Genomic DNA, 20,693 nt, shown 5'->3' with positions numbered 1-20,693 from the left:
CCACTAACGCCCAGAAAGGAAAATGATTAAGATGTCAATAAGGCCTATATTTTCCCCATTATTACTAGAACACAGCATTCTAAATGAGCTGTTTTGTCTTGTGAAAACCTGTTAATGCTGGTGACGAAAGGGTTAGATGCTGAAGTGGATTTTGAAATTCCTGGACACTCAGGATGAAATTATTTACATTAAAGGCATTAGAGAAAAGGTAACTTTCAATTACAGAATAAAAAGCAAAACGACGTTTCATTATTTGCAAGTTAAAAATGCAGTTTACACTGGCCTCTCAGAAGGTGCCTTCTCGAGGTCTGAGGGGAAAATAGACGATGATGGTTTGCCAGGACCCCCAGAGGATGTTATACACGTGAGAAGCGCTGCCTGCTGTGTGGGCGCTCACCTGTGTTTTAACCGCCCCCTGGGGTCCGGTGGGTCCCCTCTTGCCTGCGATTGGCTTGCAGTGTGTTTCCTGAGCTGCATTTCATGCATAGAGACCCCATGCCTTCGACAGGCTGGCCCGGCACGGCGTCAGCAAGATACGATCAGGGGCCCCGGACAAACGTCCCTATGAATGTCCCTTGTGTCTCCAGTGAGCATTGCTTTGGGAAGTTCCTGCCTGAGTCAGCACCGCAGGTTGAGGCCCCTGACTGGAACTGACGAGAAGTCCTGCCCACCAGGAAGCCCAGTGGGCCCCTGACCACCCAGGCTCAGGTACAGCAGGGGCGAGGGCCCTGAAGACTTTTCCACTCTCTGCACCACGTCAGGACAGGAGCGCAGCCATGTCCCTTCCTTCTCACCATCCCTGGAGTCCCACACCCCGGCCTCAATCCAAGGCCTCCCCGCTACCTGTGCTCTCCCTTCTCAAAGACCAGCGACACAGAGGACGGTGCCCGAGGAGCAGACGGCTGCTCTTTGCTTGCCGCTCTCCCTCCTGTGCCCAGAGCTAACAACGAAGACGGATCCTGAGCCCCCACTGTGTGCCAAGCGTGGCTCCGAACACTCCACAGGCATCACCCCATTAAATTGTCACAGCACCTCCAGGAGGAAGATGGAGTTATTACCATCCGTATTTTGCAGATGTGAACGAGGCACAGAGAGGCTGAGTAACAAGCTCAAGGTCACACAGCTGTGGAGGGGAGGAGTGGTGGTCCACGCCTCCTGCTTGGCCTCTGGCCCTGCCCTCACATCTTCGTGCCTTGGTTTTTGTTTCTTTAAATTTAAGAGACTACCATTGCTCCCAGCAAGACAGGAAGGTACAATAACAACAACAAAATAAATGTTTTGGAAAGCTCCAAAGAGAGACACAACAGTCAAAAGTGCGGTTATTACTGTCCCTCACAAGTACAGTGATCATCAACAATACTGGGGACCCTGAGTTACGTTTGTACCCTGAGAGTTCTTTGATGTCATGATATGAGTTCCAGTGTGAGGGGCAAAAAGGCTTCAGAAATGTAATTATATTTGAATTTAAGAACTAAATTGATAAACCTGTTTATCTAGCATACAGTTAAAATACATGTTTTGTCAAATGTTCCCATCTTAAACAGACTGGAAACCTTAATTCTATTTGACTCTTGGGCTCCCAGAGCACTGGAGCAGCTGTGACCTCATGGAGTTACTCAGAACAGCCAGCATGGATCCAAAACCTACTATTTGCCAGGTACACTGCTAGGTTTTACCCCTAGCGTAGGCAAATGACCCCAAATTTCTTCCATCCTGGAGAAGCTACGTTCGAATGTAATTGAATGTTGGCTGGTGCAGTGTAGTCTAGTTGACTTAAATATCAACATCAGATATGAGCTCAGTTCCTACTAGGCCATCAAATATTATTTTACTAAGAACATTCACATCCTGTTTAACATGTTTACAGTATATGGGTTGTAACAAGAATATATTTCTGGCTGCCATGTGACTTGTATGTACCTCCTCCCCTCCCGTGGCAGGCGGTCACAATTGATATAGGACTTGGCCATTGGCCCTGTTTAGCAAATGGAGTGTGAGTAGAATAAAGCAGAAGTTTCAAGAAGCAGCTCAAGTTTCTGCCACCTCGGTCACTCTCTTCCCTGTCATGAGGAGGACACTTTCCAAGAAGCAGCTGCCCCTTCAGCCCAGGTCTCAGAATAAGAAATGTGGGGGGCTTCCCTGGTGGCGCAGTGGTTGAGAGTCTGCCTGAAGATGCAGGGGACACGGGTTCATGCCCCGGTCCGGGAAGATCCCACATGCTGTGGAGTGGCTGGGCCCGTGAGCCATGGCTGCTGAGTCTGCACATCCAGAGCCTGTGCTCCGCAACCAGAGAGGCCACAACAGCTAGAGGCCCGCGTACCGCAAAAAAAAAAAAAAAAAAAAGAAATGTGGGGCAGTACCATGAAGCCAACCAGTAGCCCCTGACATGTGACATAAGTGAGAGACTTATTGCTACCAACCACTGAAATTTGGGGGTTATTTCTTACTGCGGCAAAACTGACTAATACACCACCTGATGCCATATTAAGTCATTTCATATTCACAGATATTATGTTGAGGTCAGCAAAGGAGGAATCACATCCATTCCATGACTAAGGTCCCGAAGACCTAAGGGCGGTTAAGTGATGGTCCAGAATCAAACAGCAAAGAGATGAAAGCCATGGAAACAAAACTATATACTTTACCATACCTGATTATAATTAAAAACAGGACTGGCTCATCTTTAGTGTAAAAAATCTCTCTTTTTTTTTTTTTGCAAACTACAGATCAATTCAAACACTAGCCAATCATAAAGATTTCATCGGTCTCTGGGTCAGTTCCTGGTATCAGGGATGATGTAGCAAAAGTACTTGAGACACTTAATAAAATAAATGCAGAACTGAAGGGCAGGGCTTCCATCTCCGTTGAACTGACAGGGATCCTAGCCTCAGACCTTCTGCCAGTGGCTGAGAGGCTGTTCCCTGGCTGTAGGAAGGCTTCCTGAGCTGGACAGTGTAGCTCTGCAGCAGCTACGTGACAAATATCCCCAGAATGCCCATCACAGGCCTGGAACCTGCCCAGGGAATGGTGTGTTATTTCACCAGGAAATTCAAACATAAAGAGACCCTGACCTTAAAACCTTTATGGGGAGGTATTCATTCAGGACAGAGGCTCACAGGATCTGACATAAGTGACTAATTCCATTTTCTCGTTCCTATTGTTTTAAATTCAAATCCTATTGTTCTTTGCCTCTGCTTTATTCCCTTCTTTCCCTCTTACTTTCACTTTTTAAAAAAGCTCCTTTCAATGCGAATGAGTGAGTCACCTTAATCATTTATTTAGACACATTTCAGGCTGGCTCAAAGCTCTGTCCCGGCTTGTTGACATATAAGGAAAGCATTCTACATTCTGCAGCAGCTGATCTTTTCACGAGACAGCTCAATTTTCAACAGCTATTTTTTGTGGGGTGGGGGGGGTCTGACAGAGCTGGCACCCTGCATGCTTTTTCATGGTAATTCACACTGCCGGTTTCCTACCCTGACCCATGCAAGGCCAACTTCTGACACCCTCCTCCTATCTTACCCACAGATGCTGTTTTCATACAGCACCCAAGGCCTTTCATATCCTGAGCAACTATCCTGGCCTTTTTCTTCCATTAGTGTAATATCAGCCAAAGAAAACCATCGGCCCCATAGTGTTTAGGTAAACACGTACACGTATACATTTTTAAAGCATTGCACTGAACTGCAGAAACCAGACACTAATAAAAAAATCAGGAAAAACAATTCTGAAAGCTGGAAGAAAGCCCAAACAGGCAGTCAGAGACATACCAGGAGAAGCAAAGTTTAGAAAAATTAAGTTGTGAATGAATGTTAGACTTCATCCAGACCTCTCACCGGTAGGTACCACATTGCTAACAGAAACCCTCACGGCCATGTAAGCAACACCTTGCAATTCGTACAGAGCTTTTTACGTGTTGGCAAAGCTTGCTGTGTTCTAATATCCCTGGGAGGGTTGAAGATCAAGTCCATTGGTGGGTGAGGAGACGAAGGTCCAGAGAGACTGTCACTTGCTTTACACAGATCATTGGCAGGTACAGAAGTAACTCGCCATCCTTTAAAAATCAGGTACTGTGACTTTTTATTTCCCCACCTTTAAATCTTTGCAACATGCATTTGCAGCCAGGTCATTCAAGGGATCTTATCCCATGTGCTCTGAAGTATGGTTTTTCATAAGGGCTGTGTTGATCTGCTGTGTCTATACAAGCATCCAGCTCGGTACCTGTGCACAGCCCATCGTCAAGAGAGTTGTTCAATAATGGCAAGACAAATCTTTGCTTTTTCTTTTTTTTAATTTTTAAACCAACCCATCACCTGACACACCAGTGGAAAAGGAATCGCTTCCCTCCCCATCTCTCCATGACGGACACTCCATCATTTTATAACTATGTCAGACACACTCTGACACACACATACCTCTGGCTGGGAACCCAGTTTCATCACTGCCTCGTTGAAATGCCCTAATGGCTTCCCAAGGACTTCAGAATGTTTTCCAGCCTCAGTATCCACTAATCGCTACCCCTTCCCCCAGGGCTCCGACCCTACTGAGCTACTTGGACCAACTGCTCTGAGTTGGCACAGAAGGTGTGAGCCTCCATTTGTCCTGAGGATGCAGGATTGGGACTGGGAGCAGATGTGAAGGTGGGAGCTGACAGCCAGAGGAGGTCCCTGACCTTGACGAGTCACACGGAGGTCAAGTGTGTCTGCTCAGCCCTCTTCTCACCCCCGTTTTAGCTGATCTGCATTTCCTAGGTTCTTTCCCTGCCTCAGAAGAAGCCCAGTCCTCTGAGACCAGTATTCAGCTCTGTGAGGGAAACTCCCCAGCAGGGAGAATGCTCTTTTCTTTCCTGAAAGGTCTCTAGAGACAAGGCCTTCCAGGTCCCTCTGAGTCAGCAAAGTGGTGAGTGGAAAGTCCTGGCTGGACTCCCGACACACTCTGAGGGTTTCCCGAGAGCTCCTTGCTCCAGCCTTGGCCACTCTTTGTAAACACTGGTCCCCAGCAGGGGTCCTGGCAGCCCCCCTAATCCCAGGCTTTCTGGTGAAGCCCTCTTCCTCCACGTAACACCCTCCTCGCCACAGCTTCCACTTCCAGCTTTTTCCTGGCCCGTCATTCTTTCCCTAGCAACCCTTTGAAGGTTGTCCAAAAAGGAACTTGCTAATTGGAGTTTAGAAGTGGCATGCCTTCAAACTCCCCATGTTATCAAAAGAATCACAAATAAACTTTCATTAACATTCTTTTTTTTTTTTTTTTTTTGCGGTACGCGGGCCTCTCACTGCCGCGGCCTCTCCCGTTGCGGAGCACAGGCTCCGGACATGCAGGCCCAGCAGCCACGGCTCACGGGCCCAGCCACTCCGCGGCATGTGGGATCCTCCCCAGCCGGGGCACGAACCCGCGTCCCCTGCATCGGCAGGCGGACTCTCAACCACTGCGCCACCAGGGAAGCCCCTCATTAACATTCTTGGCTTAAAAAAAAAAAAAGAAAATGGAAAAGAATATATTAAAAAAAGAATGTATATATGTATAATTGAATCACTTTGCTGTAGAGCAGAAAATAACATAACATTGCAAATCAACTATACTTCAATAAAAGAAGTTTTAAACTTAAATAAAAAGAAAAAAATAAGGAGCAGAGTTATCATAAATGCTGCACTCTCCTGCTACTCCAGGCCTGGCGCGAGGTGCTGGGGATGTGAAAACTAAGGGTATGTGAGGCCTTCCCTCCAGGGTGCACAGGCCAGTGTGAGGACAGACCAGTGGAAAAGGAGGCTGCAGACATACAGCAAAGGTTCTCAGTCAGAAGGGGCAGCAGGAGAGCACTGAAGTCCCTGGCCAGCCCTTGGCTGTGTCCCCGACCTCCCCACCTGCCACCTGTCCACTCAACCACAGCCCTGGCCTCCGTGCTGCTCTCCCCGGGCCAGGTTTTGAGGTTTTGCACTTGCCGACTCTCCGCCTGGAACACGTTTCCCCCAGCGAGCTGTGTGGTTCACCCTCTCACTCCCTGCAGGCCTTTCCCCCACTGTCATCCTCTCTGAGGACTTCCCTGACCACCCAACCTAAAGGAGCAACTCTTTCCCCCCAGACCCTGTCCCCACACCCCTCACTCTGTACACCCATCTCTGCCTCATCTTCCTTCATCAACATGTGATGTCTAACATCATCTCCATTTTACTTGCTTATAAGTCTATGGTCCATCTTTCCCTGATAGATTATAACCTCCACGGGGGCAGGGAGTTTGTCTGTTTGGTTCACTGCTGACTCTCCAGATACTGACCCAGAGAAGTGACTCATTGTGGGTGCTCCATAAATATTTGTTGAATAAGTGGCTGGATGATGGATGGATGGACGAAAGAATGGACGGATGGATGAATCTGATGGGGAGTTGGGGGAGGTTTCCAGGAGAATGTAACACCAGAAGTAAATCTCAGAGAATCTGTCTTGGTAAGGAAAGAGCATCTTGGAAAGAGCATGCATAGCTCGTGTGTGATCCTGGGTAAATCGCATTACCGCGGTCTCTTCTGTAATATGAAGCTAATGCATAACATTGGTAAGTCTGTGATGAGCCGTGGAACTAGAACAGGAGCTGGGGCCAGCTCAAATAAGCCAAGGATGGTACAGGCTGATGCAAGATGGGAAAATACAAGAGGAACCACGCCTTTCTCCACAACCACCAGATCGGGCTCTGACCGCAGCAGAGACAATGAGGCTGAGAGCTGGGTGGGTCAGTTGGACTCCATTTCATGATTCAACAAGGGGTGCTTCGGTCCTCAGCCAGAGGTGAAATCCCAAGCCCCCGGAAGAACCATATTCTGAATTGTTAATTCACAAAGCAAGCCACAACCTTCCATGTGCTGTCTTCAGGTAAAAAATTACATCTCTCTGAGACTTGTTTTTTTTTTTTTTTTTCGGTACGCGGGCTTCTCACTGCTGTGGCCTCTCCCGTTGCGGAGCACAGGCTCCGGACGCGCAGGCTCAGCGGCCATGGCTCACGGGCCCAGCCGCTCCGCGGCATGTGGGATCTTCCTGGACCGGGGCACGAACCCGTGTCCCCTGCATCGGCAGGCGGACTCTCAACCACTGCGCCACCAGGGAAGCCCTGAGACTTAGTTTTGACCTCTATAAAATAAAGTCCACAACATCTCCCATTCAATGAAACATGAAAGTTTCTAGAACAGTGTGTGGCACTTGAGGAGTGCATGGCAAAAGTGTGTTATGTGGAATATATTATTTGCATGAAGTTTACATTATGGGAGGGAGAACCATGGGACTCCACTCTGCAAGGAGGCGAAGAACTCCAGCTATGATTGCATTTTCTGAGGCTTAAGTAGAACCATGGCAGGAAAAAAAAAAAGATTTGATTTTCCTAAAAAAAATAAAACTGTGGGCTGGAAGCAGTGGGAACTATGTGGTGTGGGAAACTGTAGGGCTTTGAGAGCCAGACAGACTTGACTCAAAATCCTGGTGCCCCATTTGCAATCCTATGTCCTTAAAGCAAGTTTTTAAAACTGTCTTAGCTTCAGTCTTTATCTGCAAAAGAGAGAGAAATATATCTACCTTGCAAGGTTGTCTGTAGGGTGAGGGATGTGTACAAACAGACTAGCAAAAGAGAACTGACAGGTATTAAAAGCATGCTGCAGATCACAATTCAGTGTCATGAACACAACTGAAAATGTGGTACACTTTGAAAAATCAGGGGCCGTGTCGGTATTGGGTAACCTGGAAATAACTATGTAGAAAAAAACAACTCAAGCGCACATACTACGAAATCGCGAGCACACTGTTGCTATTTTAGCTGATAGGAGCTACTCAAATCATTTCCTGAATTTGAGGTGGAACAGATATATCTGTACAACCCACAGCCTTACTAGCAGATTACTGAGTGGACAGCGTGCAAGGGGACTTCACACACAGGTGGTTTAAAAGGAGGAAACAATAGGGGAGATGCATAGAGCATTTCACCCCCACCAGCAGGAACTTGCACGCTCGCCCCCAGTTACGTGGGAGGAAGCCCCCGATTTGCACACACGGACAAGAGAGTTCTCGGCCACAGCAACTGCAGGCCAAGAAACTGAGGCGCAGAGAGGGACAGGATTACAGAAGGTTAGGTGGGTCAGTGAGAGACCTCAGCTCCCAGGGGACTCCCTGGACAGGGTGCTGTCCACCACCCCGAGAGGTCTTCTTGATCTCGAGAGCTTAGTAAGCAAACTGTGCAAGGATCCTCAGCCCCCTTCTTCTATCCATCCACTTCCCTCCCCTCCAGCCTCCCGACTCTGCTAAGCCCGGCCTGGGTTTGGCCTGGAAGAGTCCGGACGAGGAGACAGGCCTGGCGCCTGTCACAGGGCGAAGGCAGCTCAAACGGTTTCTCTTCTGTGTTTCTCTTTCTCCTTCCATTCCTTTTCGCTTTCATAATCCTTTCCTACCTTCCTCCACCCGGCTGTCAAATGAAACTGACCGTATCCCTAGTCCTTTATTTTTTAAAACCCATATTAGGCTTTTCTCTTGTTTATCTTTACTTTTAAAGTCTCATGCTCAAATGACTTGTGTCTTTTCAAATATGTATAAAATCAGCTTTGACAGGGTTCTGGGTTTCCAAAGCAGAAGGATTAGATATTTCTCCCTAAGAAAACATAATTTAGTTGTTTCCTGCCAGTTAACCTCCGAATTGCCTTTGTCGGTGGTCACTGGTCTCTGAAAGATTAAAGGTCCTTCAGGCCCTAGGGAGCCGCTAGGTGGTCAGTTCCATTTGGAGCCACACAGAGGCCGCGGGTCGGGCTGCACGGAGCCGCGACCGGACAACGCCAGGCCCGGGCCTTGGTAGCGCCTCCCAGGATCTGTAAGGACCCGGGAATCCACGCACTCACACCTGCTCACACATACACAACCTATGCCGCGCACACACCACACATCGTGCACGCTCACGCACCCCCATAGCAGGCATACGCTCACACTCACACGCGCACCCACAGGAGTCCAGGCCTCGCTAACTTATAAGGACGAGCCACCCCCAGAGGTGCCCTCCTCTCAGTGTGCCCTGGCGTCAACCAGATTTACAGCTGCCCGGTGGATCCCACAGTCTGTGCGAACTGAAGGGTTTCAGGACCCTAAAAGTCAAGGTCATTTCTCCATCGTGCAAACCCCCATCCAAGGTCAGGGGCCCGGTTCCTATCACGGGTTACTGCTAAGTGAGCATCTCCTGGGTGGGCAGGGCAGGGGCTCTGAGACAGACAGAATCACCAACTTTTTAAACCTCGTTAGATTCTCCAGAAACTTTCAACCCGGCAAAAGTCAGAATTATGATAGGTTAAGAGTAAATTCCAAAGAGAAAGAAAGAAAGGGGGTGGGGGAGGGCAGGAGGAAGGAACGAAGGAAGGAAGGAAGGAAGGGAGGGAGGGAGGGAGAAAATGAGAGGGAGGTAGATGGGTCCCCAACGCCCTTTACCTCAATGCGCTACATGCCAACCCCTCGCCCACACAGGCCATTGCGGGGACCTATTCCATCTCCATGGGCAGAACTTGCACTGGTCCTGTGCTCTGCAACTGGGAACTGCCACTCTCCTTCCCAACACCCCCTCAGCAGTGCCTAGCATGGCCTTGACCATAGCCCCAGTGCAACCCTCGGCGCTGGCCATCACCAGCGGGGCAGTTTCACCTGCAGTGCTCGGTTAAACATCCCGCGAGCCCTCCCTGGGCATCAGGGGAGGTGCTGGGGACAAAGTGAATCCCACACAAACCAGCCTACAGTGTCAGAGGGTCGTGCTGTGAGAGCAGGAGAAAGGAAAGACCTGGGGGAGACCAACGAAGAGCACGAGGAAGCTGTTCACCTCCCTCCAGTCTGGCTGGAGGCCAGATGGATGGAAGCTGCGAGAATGCAGCCAGGGGGGCAGGTCAGTGCTTTTCACTCGCTTTGGGGGCCCCAGCCTCTACTCCTAGACTCTGAGAGACAGAGAGAGACAGAAAGAATTAAATGACTTCAAAACGGAGTTCCTAGAGCCCAGAGAAGGGAGGCAACATGCCCAAATCACTCAACAAGTCAAGAACAGACCCAAGATAAGAACCAAGACCTTCTCACTCCTACTCGGGCCTTTTTACTTCCTCCTGCTCGCTCTCCAAGCCCTGCTTCCTCCTCCCAAGGCTAAAATGATGAGTAGGATTTAAAAATTCCCTTCTATCTTCCCCCCAAAGGCCAGTTGTGAAACTCGATTATAAGCCACGCTAGATCAAAAATTCCCAGCTTATTTTAGTTCTATGGAATTTTTTAAAAACTACTTTGTCCCAATGAAACTTTGGAACCCACGCTTTTAAAAGGTTTTGTTATTGTTGTTTTTGTTTTGTTTTTGTGCCAAGCCTGCTCATTTATTTCCTATTATTTAAATTGAGGAAATAGAAAACTGGCCATGAAGGGTTCTGATGAGTACACGATGAATCATGTCACCACAGCATTTGGTATCAGGTAGACATTGGAGGGTCCCTCTGGTGCCTCCCCAACGCCCCAATCCCAGGGGTGCTGTGAGTTCCTTTGGGCTTTTAGAAAGGGAGATTCACAAATGCTTCTTTGAAACTCCTTGCTCAGATGTGTTTCCAAATTCAGAATTTTTCAGATTTTAGAAAGGTAATAGAGTACAGATAATAGCATGTTATATGTACCCCCAGTCTGGAGCACTCATCCTTCTGATGAAAAACTTGTTCATCCTGAGTGGGATAAATACAAACTAAAAATAGTCTCAGGTACCATCAGGCCAGCTTTTGCCTCCCGATGAGATATGAAAAAAAAACAACAACTGCATTTTCAGAGCATTTTGGACTTTGGAACTGCAAATAAGGGAATGTCAGAAAATAGCTTACGGCTCCATTGATTACTTCTGAAAGTACTCAAGGGCGCAGATTTCAAACCTCAACAGTTCAAGGGAAAAAAAAACATACACGTGCATTTACAAAATATAGGAAAGACAGGATGGGAGACGGATCATACAGTAGGTGCAATGCTGGATGCCGACTGGAATTCTTATCCTTATTACACTCCAGTAAGCAACACGGCCAGGTTCATTTCAAGTTTAAAATGAAGGCTTACGAGCTAGAAGTATAGGTCCAGAAGAGTGGATTTGGGGGGCTTTGTCGGGGCAATTCCGGAATGCGTCTGTCAGAGAAAGAAGTTCCCTGTTGTTTCCAACTTAAAACAACAAATAAAAAGGAGCCTCAAGGAAGTAGATCGAGAACTTTTCAAACACGTTTTCTTAAAAGATCAGGCAAAAAGGGAGACTGACAATGTTTAATTCATTTACAGGCACACCTCGGAGATCACGTGGGTTCGTTTTCAGATCACCGCAATAAAGCGAGTCACATGAATTGGTTTCCCAGTGCATATAAAAGTTATGTTTACACTAAACTGTAGACTATTAAGTGTGCAAGAGCACTGTGTCTAAAAATGTACACACCTTAATTTTTAAAATTTAAATTTTATTGCTAAAAAATGCTAACCATCATCTGAGCCTTCAGCAAGTTCTAGCAGTCACATCAAAGATCATTGATCACAGATGACCAAAACAAATCTAATAAAAATGAAAGAGCTTGAAATATTGCCAGAATTACCAACATGTGACACGGAGACATGAAGTGAGCAAATTCTGTTGGAAAAATGGCTCAGACTTGATTGACTGAGGCTTGCCACAAACTTTCAATTTGTAAAAAAAACGCAGTATCTGTGAAGTGCAGTAAAATGAGGTATGCCTGTATTCTTTGCAATATTCCTGGGTCACAAATATTATTAACTTCAGTTCCAAAATTAGAAAACTCAGTAAGCCTAAGACATCTGCCCAAGGGAAAAGCCAGGGTTCCAGCCAGGTCTGTGGGCTTCAGATGCACTCACCCTGCAGCCCTGGGATGGTCTCACGGAACTTCTAGGTGCACATGTCACCTCTCTGGATCTCAAAGCGTTGGCATCCTCTCCTTCCTAGGGTGGGTGGTAAGGAGAGACCACGCTTTGAAAGCACACAGACATGGTTTCAGGTGCCAGCTGTGCAACCTTCCTCATGATGTGACATTATGCAAGTTTCTTAACACCTGTGGACCTCAGTTTCCCCATCCACAGAATGGGGATATCTGTTTTTTAAAGCTCTTTAGGGGATTGCTAAAAGTGGATATTAAATGCTCATTATTCAGAAGGTTTTGCTGCCACCCACATTTTACACAAGGAAACACAAGACTCAGAGATGGCATAACTTGCGAAAGCCCAGGCTGCCTCGAGTGGGTTTTCTCTGTCTCTCTACTCCAGGTGCCAGGCATCCGGCCTCACCGTTGCTACTGGAAGAGCCTGAGTTTGGATGCCACTGGGAATGACACAGCTTGACGGTGTGTTGAGATAGTTGTGTGTCTGGCACTGTTCCTCACGGTCCTAAAACGATTATGCATTTTAATTTATTCTAAAACCCGGAAATCATCAAACCAAATGATTTTTTAAAACAGACATTAACTTAAAACAGAAGGGCATTCTGCAGTGACCAAAGCATCTCTGAGGTCAACCCTCCACATCCCAGGCGGTGGAGTCCTGGAACGTGGGAGTGAGCTGGTGACGGTCCTTCCCATCGCTGCTGAGCTCCTGCATCCCTCCTGGCTCTCCCTTTTGTCAATAGCCTTGACTTTCAACTATTTATTCGGATGCTCAATCAGACTTGGCTCCCTTTCTACCAGGGGGCGCAAGGTTTCTCTGTTTTTTGAAAACACCCTCGGCTCTCCCCATAACCTTGCTGACTCTGAAACCTTGCTGACTAAGGCTGCCAGGTTTTGCTTCTTCACCTGTCACTTTGGGACAGAAGCCCAAGGGTTTATTAGAATCATCGGCTAGGTGTTGGAAGCACCCTTCTAAGTTACCAAATCCAACCTTCCCATATTACCTACAGTGAAAGTGAAGTACAGTGGTCTCCTCTTATCCTCAGGGAATATGTTCCAAGACCGCCAGTGGAAACTACAGATAGTGCTGAACCTTACATATACTATGGTTTTTCCCATACAAACATGCCTATGATGAAGTTTACTAGGCACAGAGATAACACCAGTAACTAATAAAAAATAGACCCATTATAACAATATGCTGTAATAAAAGTTATGTAAATGTGGCCTCTCTCTCAAAGTATCTTATTATATAAATTTAATGTCTTTTCCATCTTCACTAAACACTCCTTATGTAGCCGTGACTTTTGCCGTATGAGGTGTGATAGCAAAACCAGTATGAATTTCTTACTCTAGATCTTACCAACCTCAGCAAAGATTTTTTTCTTTCTTTATTATGTTGAGAATTCTCACCTTTTCACTGAAAGGAAGCACTTTACTGCTTCTCTTCGGCGCATCCGAATTGCCAGCATCACTACTCTTGCCCATTATTAAGTAAAACAACGGTTCCTTGAACCCAAGCAACGTGATACGGCCACAGTCTATCTGATAACCAAGATGGGTACTAAGTGACTCACAGGAGGGGTGCGCTGGACAAAGGGATGATTCACATCCCAGGGGGGACGGAGCGGGAAGGTGCTCGATTTCATCACGCTCCTCAGAACGGTGCACAATTTAAAACGGATGAGTTGGGCTTCCCTGGTGGTGCAGTGGTTGAGAGTCTGCCTGCCGATGAAGGGGACGCGGGTTCGTGCCCCGGTCCGGGAGGATCCCACATGCTGCGGAGCGGCTGGGCCCGTGAGCCGCGGCCGCTGAGCCTGCGCTCCGCAACGGGAGAAGCCACAACAGTGAGAGGCCCGCGTACCGCAAAAAACAGAGAAAGAACTGTTGAGTTGTTTATTTTTGGAATTTTCCACTTAATATTTTCAGACCGAAGTTGACCGTGGGTACCTAAAACCGGGGCGGTGGGGGGACCACCGTGCCTGCCCCTCCTCCTCCACGCAGGCAGCGAGGACAGGGCTGAGAGCAGAGCCTGCTTTTCGCCGTCCAGGCTTGTACTTTTCTCTTTCAGGCTTCCTCTCCCTGCAACGTGTCAGGTGCGATTCAGGTGCACCACAGACAACACCCATGGGGAGGGAGGGGGCGGTGTTGCCGTAAGAGGTGAAACAATGACTTCCCCCTTCCTCCCCGCTCTCTCCGACACTCTCCAAGCTCCATTTTAGGTGTGTGTTTCCTGCCTGGAGTGAGAGCTATCTGAGGCCAGGGACAAAGCCATCTCGATCACTGCGTTCCATCTAGCTCAGCACAAGGCAGGAGCCTGTCCCGTACACATTTGCTAAGCAAATGAGTGAGTGATCTTATTTTTATGCTTGATCCATCATAAAACTGCAATTCAGCTCTTTGGGGGCATCCCATTTCCCCAGTTTATTTATTTTTTTAACATCTTTAGTGGAGTATAATTGCTTTACAGTGGTGTGTTAGTTTCTGCTGTATAACAAAGTGAATCAGCTATACGTATACATATATCCCCATATCCCCAGTTTCATTCAATGAAGTCATTAAATAAGCGGACACCAGACTCAGGCCCTGAGATAACTGCCAATAGAAACGGATCTGTCTGCAGAGCTAAGCTGGACCAGGTAAGCGTGTTGCTGGCAAACATGGCACTGTTTTCAGGACAATGGGTTCTCAGACCAGGGAAATTCGGCTTCTAAATTACCCAGGAAAGGCTAGGAGTGAGCCATTCTGTAATCGCTTTTCTACCTCCATCTTCCTAGACATGACTTACACTGACAGACGGAATCCCAACCACCCCTGCATCTGTAGGGCCACTGACCCACATTTTCTGACCTTCTTGCTTCTGTTCCTAGATCCCTGGGGTGCACCTGTCATGCTTTCCGTTCATACGTTCAGTTCTAAGATCAACTGAATTTATTTCAGCGACAAACTAGCAACCCATTCTTGGGCAAAGGAAGCTACTTTGAGCATCACCAAACATGTTTTCTGAACTAGGACACGCCAAACTCCTCTTCTCTTCACCACTTCTAGGAACCAAGCCTCAGTCAACTGCCGAAAGCCTCGTTCATGCTGTGCTGAGAACAAAACCCTAATAAAGTCTCTAAATATTTACTGTGGGTCCGAGTCACAGCCCTGACTGGTTCCACCGCCGTTAGAATCTGCTTGCATACTCCAAACGCAATTATTTTAAATCACTGACGTGCCAGCCAAGGAGACGACAAGGCTGTGTACGCCAGCATGAAGAGCAAGTCGGGCCCAGTTTTAAATTCTGGCCCTGCCACTTGCTAGCCGCCAGACTCTGTGCAAGGGACCTTTCCCGGTTTCCTTTACTGTCAAAAGGGCATGATAATACCAATGTCACAGAGTTGCAGTGATGGTTTGAGAAAATGTCTATCCATAGATAGGGTAACTTAAAAAAAGAACAGGAAGCTAAACATGCCCAGAATAAAAAATGTGAAGCATTCATGTTAAAGTATTGTCTGACAGAGGAGCCAGAACATGCAATGGGGAAAGGTCAGTCTCTTCAATAAATGGTGTTGGGAAAACAACAGCCACGTGCAAAAGAACCAAACTGGGCCACTATCTTACACCATACACAAAAAGTAACTCAAAACATAGACTGAATGCAAGACCTAAAACCATAAAACTTCTAGAAGAAGACGCAGGTGGTAATCTCCTTGATGTAGGTCTTGGCAATGATTTTTTTGGATTTGACACCAAAAGCAAAGAAAACAAAAGCAAAAACAAGCAAGTGGGATTACATCAAATTAAAGTATTCTCAGAGTAACATGTTTTTGAAACTCAGCCTGTTTGTTGCCATTTCAAATTTGTTCCCCTTTGAGGAAATCAAAGTGTTGCTGATTTGCAGTATCGCCATGTTGTAGAACACTGTTTTATCTGGTGAGAGATAACTCAAAGATTAACCAGCAGTGCTTAGAACCTGAGCGTGGGCAATCTTTAACCTTCCCAGATAATGAATGGATCTCTGAAGGCCAGAATTAGTCCAAAGAGCGCCCCACCATGGTTCTAAGAGGACCCAGAGGCCCAGTAACTGAGAACTCTTTCCTAATCAGTATAACTAAATAACAGCAAGTATGAAGTGGGCCCCATGCCAGACCCTATAAATACATAAGATCATTCACTTCCTAGAAGGCAAGTCTCATTATTGCCATTTTACAGGTACAAGAACTGAGGCTCAGACAGGTTAGATACTCCCTCAGGATCCCACACTTAGGACACAGTAGTAGTACAGTTTGAGCTCATGGCTGGTTCCCAAAGTCCGCTTTCTTCCCAAACACCATGTTGCCTTGTCAGGTAATTCATGTAGCCTTTGCGAAAGGATTTTGACCAAGATGAAATAGGAGCCAGAGGCTACTATGAGTGGATGAATGAAGACTCAGCAAGGGGGCTTCCCTGGTGGCGCAGTGGATGGGAACCCACATGCCAATGCAGGGGTCATGGGTACGAGCTCTGGTCCGGGAAGATCCCACGTGCTGCGGAGCAACTAAGCCCGCACACCACAACTACTGAGCCTGTGCTCTAGAGCCCGCACGCCACAACTACTGAAGCCCCTGCGCCTAGAGCCTGTGCTCTGCAACCAGAGAAGCCACTTCAATGAGAAGCCCGCGCACTGCAATGAAGAGCAGCCCCTGCTTGCTGCAACTAGAGAAAGCCCGTGAGCAGCAACGAAGACCCGACGCAGCCAATAAATTAAAAAAAAAAAAAAAAAAAGACTCAGCAAGGAAGGCAGGGCTGGCTCCTGCCACATGCCTCTCTCCCCCGACACTGCTCACAGAACTGAGGGGCTCGGGAGTCATCACCCATCCATCGCTGCGAGGGCCTGACCGAGGGCTTGCCAGGTGGGCGGTGCTAAGAGAGCTGTATTTCAGCCGCAAAGTACAGGCTGCCTGATTCAACCATAAAGGGGTGGGTGGCTAGTCAAGTCACCATCTCTGGGCTTCACATCTCCCTGCCTTTTTCCCGATCACACCACTTCTTCGAAGGTGTCATAAGGATCTCTTTTCATGACTGTCTTTACCCCCAGACTACATTCTTTGAAAGCAGGAATAGTGTTCATGTTTTTTAAATCCCCAGTTCCCCAAAGTGTATTTGGTACAGAGTAGATGCTCAGTTAATGGAAGGTGCATAAAGAAAGAAATGGATTGATTCAGCATCAACTCTGGACAAGATGACTAGAGCATGCCTCCACTCCTGAGATTTTATAGCTTAATTATTCCTAAATCAGTTCTTGATCTCTGGGCGGTGGTCTGGGGTCTCTTTAACACTGACACCTCCCAACAGGAGAAGAACATTATGCGCCCTTCAGGCTTTCAACTTTGTAAAGCAATCCCTGTAAACTACTCCATTCAATCCTACAAAAACAAGCAAATGTAACCATTCAGACAGATGCTATCAACCCCATTTGAAAGGTTGAAACTGAGGCCTATGTGAGTGAACTGACTGCCCCAGGGCTGGAATTTGACAATGAGGCTGCTGACTCCCTGGTTTTTTCATGCTACCACGGTGCTTTTCCAGCTCATTACTAACAGGCCTAGAGCACTGGCAATGTAAAGGGAGAAAGGGGAGGGATGGGAAAGAAAAGAGTGTGTAGTGAAGGGAAAAATAAAAGGGAAAAGGGGGGCAGCTTCTCTGGAGGGTGTCGCTGACAGCTGACCGCCGGTGACCCAGGGCCGGACAGCTCTGAACTCCTCGCCCAGGGCTGACTTGGGAAGGTCTCCTGGGTTCTCAGTGTCCCCGGCTCACCCGGCTGCATCTAAGCCCTGAGAGTAAAAGCAAACTGAACGCTTCTGGGTGCTGAGCAAAAACAGGAAGTCACAAGTGCCTTGACTCTCCTCCCAACTTGAGTCCCCAACAGTGGGGTCAAAGGTGCGCGAGGGACCTGACAGGCTGCTCTCTGGCAGTGGCCTCCATGGGAGTCCAGTGGGGAAACGGGGGAAAACCCTTCAATGAGTCTCCCAGCACATGGGTTTGGGGGAGCTCTGTTGGTCCTCTGGGAGCAGGACCTGGAAGCCCTCGGGGTGGCCAGGCAGCGAGCTGGGCTTTTGCACGCCAGCTCCATCACTTTTCCATCCATTCAACAAAATCTCAGCACGGAGGATGTGCTAAAAGCAGAGTGACCTGAGGGAAATAGCTCACTTTGAGCTTAGTTTTGTCATCTGCAGAGTGGGGACGGCCCCTACCTCACAGAGCTGCCTTGAAGATGAAAGGAAATCAACATTAGCGGGCTTCTGCATCACACTTGGGTCTATTATTAGCACCGAGGCAGCGGGCTACCCACTGTGTGCCTGAGACTGTGATGCCTCTGCCGCCCTCCCAGAGCTGGGGGCAGGAGGGAGTGTGGCCAGGTCTGTCCCCACCTCTTTCCCCGACTCTCCTCTCACAGGAGCCTGGGGCCAGGAAGAGGTGAAGTTCTGCCAGCCCCCAGCCTGGGCCCAGCGCCCATGTTTATGACTGTTTATTTCAGAGCAAATAGAAAGGAGAAATTAGAGCCATAAAAGACAGAACAACAGACCAATAAAAACCAGCTCCCAGAAGAGTCAGAAGAAGGAAGAGAGGCAAAACTGTCACCATAGCAACACAAGACAGAAGCAGGCAGGAAAAACAGCCCCTGCTCTGCCCTCTCTCTTCACAGCAAAGCAAGCCCTCGGACCCCCTTTGGGGCTCAGTGAAAGCCAACGACCCACCCTAAAGCTCTGGCCCCCGGGCCCAGACGCCCAGCCCGACCTGGCTAGCAGCCACCCTCCTCGTGCTGGCCCAGCACACGTCCCAGCCCTCCGTGGTCCCAGCCCAGCTTTCTGTGCCCTGGGGACACAGCACTGTGCAGATGGCCCAGGCCCAACCGGAGTGATGGTGACCAGCAAAAGAGGGGAAAAGTTTCTAACAGGGAAAGGAAGGAAGGCCAGAGGGCTGGGGGGGAGACCGAGGCCCTGAATCCCAGCTCCACTACTCTGCCCTGGGTTCCCCCGGGAGCAGGCAGCCGGGAAACAAGGGCATGGGAGGGGAGGCCAGGGCCAGGATGGTGGACCCTGCACTCCCACCAGCAGGGGTGGAATTCTGGGGAACTGGGGGTGGGGTCAGCAAAGAGACCTGGAGGTCTTAAATGACAAAGCTCTTGGTCCTGGTCTCTGGGGTCACTCGTCAGCAAGTCAGGACAGCTTGGAGGAGGACCCAGGGACCCGCTGGCCCGTCTTGCCAGAGACCGGTCGGTCTTTCGGCTGGCAGGCAAGACAGGTGTCTCCACCAAACAGCCGGGCTGGCCCGGAATCAGCCTTTTGGGAAGTGGGTCAAATTGTTCCCAAAGCTCAGGATCCGTCAAGTCCCTTTCTTCAGACTGGGATTCTGAGATGGAGGAGAGTGATGGCAAGGAGGCCTGGGTGCGGTGCACAGCAGCTGGCTGGCTGGCTAGGAAGAGTCCCTGGCAGGTGGCAGCATTAGAGTCCAGGTGTGCAGGCCCTAGGGACGGGGGTCATCTCTGCCTCTGGGGCTGTAGAGAGTGCTGGGGCGCCGGGCCTCTGGTGGTGGGCATGGGGAAGCAAAATCGGGGGTCTCCTGGAAGAATGGCTTTGGAGCTGAAGATACCTGGCGTTGGGGGTTGGGGGAGGAGGTTGAGTGGCTGAGGGGCGAGGGAGGTGACCTGGAACACAAGCAGGAGGCTGTCCTCGGGAGAAGGGGCAGTGGGGCGCCTAGTCGGACATCTGGACGGCGATCTCTGGAGAAGGGCTAAGGGACTGGGTCCTCGGCTCTCCCTCCCGCCCTCCCCCGAAGGCTGCGTCCGGAGCTGGGGAAGGATGGCAGTGCTCGCCGGGTGCCTCCCGAGCCCGCTTCCCTGCAGGCCCCCGGCCGCGCTCCCCGCCGCGTCCCCGCCGGGCCCGCGCCCCGCTCACCCCGTGCCGCCGCCGCCCTGCTCGGCCGCCAGTCTGCCGCTGCCCCAGCCGCCACTGCTGTGGACGCCTCTCCCGCGGCCGCCGCAGCCTGCGAGACGGCCCCGCAGCCCCGCCCCGCCCCGCCTCGCCCCGCCCCGCCTCCAGCCCCGCCTCCAGCCCCGCCGGCTGCGGCCGCCCCGCCCCGGCCCCCGGGGAGCCCCACCCCACCCCCGCCGTCTCCAGGCAGGGTCCGCAGACCCGCGCCAGATCCCTTGCGCAGACCATCTCCGCACGCAGAAACCCCTGCCCTTTTCTAGGCCTTGGCCGCTGGCTTTGCCCTCCAGGAGGAAGCCCGGATGTGCCCCTGCTGCTTCTACACACGGAATCCCTCCGTACCCACTCTTCCTCTAAAAAAAAAAAAAAGACGGGAGAAAGGCCCTTTGATCCACCCCTGGACGCACACCCGCCCTCACATTACTGCTCATGCACCCAGTCAAGCCGTCCCAAACTCCACCCCACTCCCTAATTAGTCTGACTCCCGATCCCAGCTTTCTGCCCTGTCCTCCCCGCACGTACTATTAACAGATTCCCAGCCCTGGGGGCCGCCGTTATCTGATGGGACCACCAAAAAAAGTTTTTGCAAATACTTAGTCCAAAAAATGTAATTACCCTTAAGAGCAAGTCTGCAAAAACACTTGAAAAAATTCTATGAGGCAAGGGAAAGTAGGGGATTACAGTGTCATTGTCATGATCATTGTTTTAAAACATCTGCCATTAGAGAGAGAGATTCAGGAAACCAGAGAGGGCTGCGCAGTGCCAAACAGGTTGTGAGTCAGAGCTCCTGTTGAGGGGGCCCTTCTGCAGGCCCAGGCCTCTCCTGCTTCCTTTCCCAGTCAATCATGAAACTTTATCA

The 20,693-nt window shown here is 49.5% G+C and overlaps 1 protein-coding gene across 1 annotated transcript in view; it reads right to left on the bottom strand.

Annotated features, from left to right (window-relative positions):
* Positions 1–19,915, bottom strand: part of CYRIA (CYFIP related Rac1 interactor A) — a 108,563-nt gene extending 88,648 nt beyond the window's left edge. The window contains exon 1 of the mRNA XM_067703662.1: positions 19,802–19,915. The gene's annotated coding sequence lies outside the window, so the exon portion shown is untranslated. The remainder of the gene's footprint in view (positions 1–19,801) is intronic.
* Positions 19,916–20,693: the final 778 nt, after the last annotated feature.

The sequence above is a fragment of the Pseudorca crassidens genome, chromosome 14 (assembly GCF_039906515.1).
Source record: "Pseudorca crassidens isolate mPseCra1 chromosome 14, mPseCra1.hap1, whole genome shotgun sequence".
Classification (NCBI taxonomy): Eukaryota; Metazoa; Chordata; class Mammalia; order Artiodactyla; family Delphinidae; genus Pseudorca; species Pseudorca crassidens.
The sequence above is the reverse complement of the archived record's forward strand: the minus strand, read 5'-3'. Positions and strand labels throughout refer to the sequence as shown.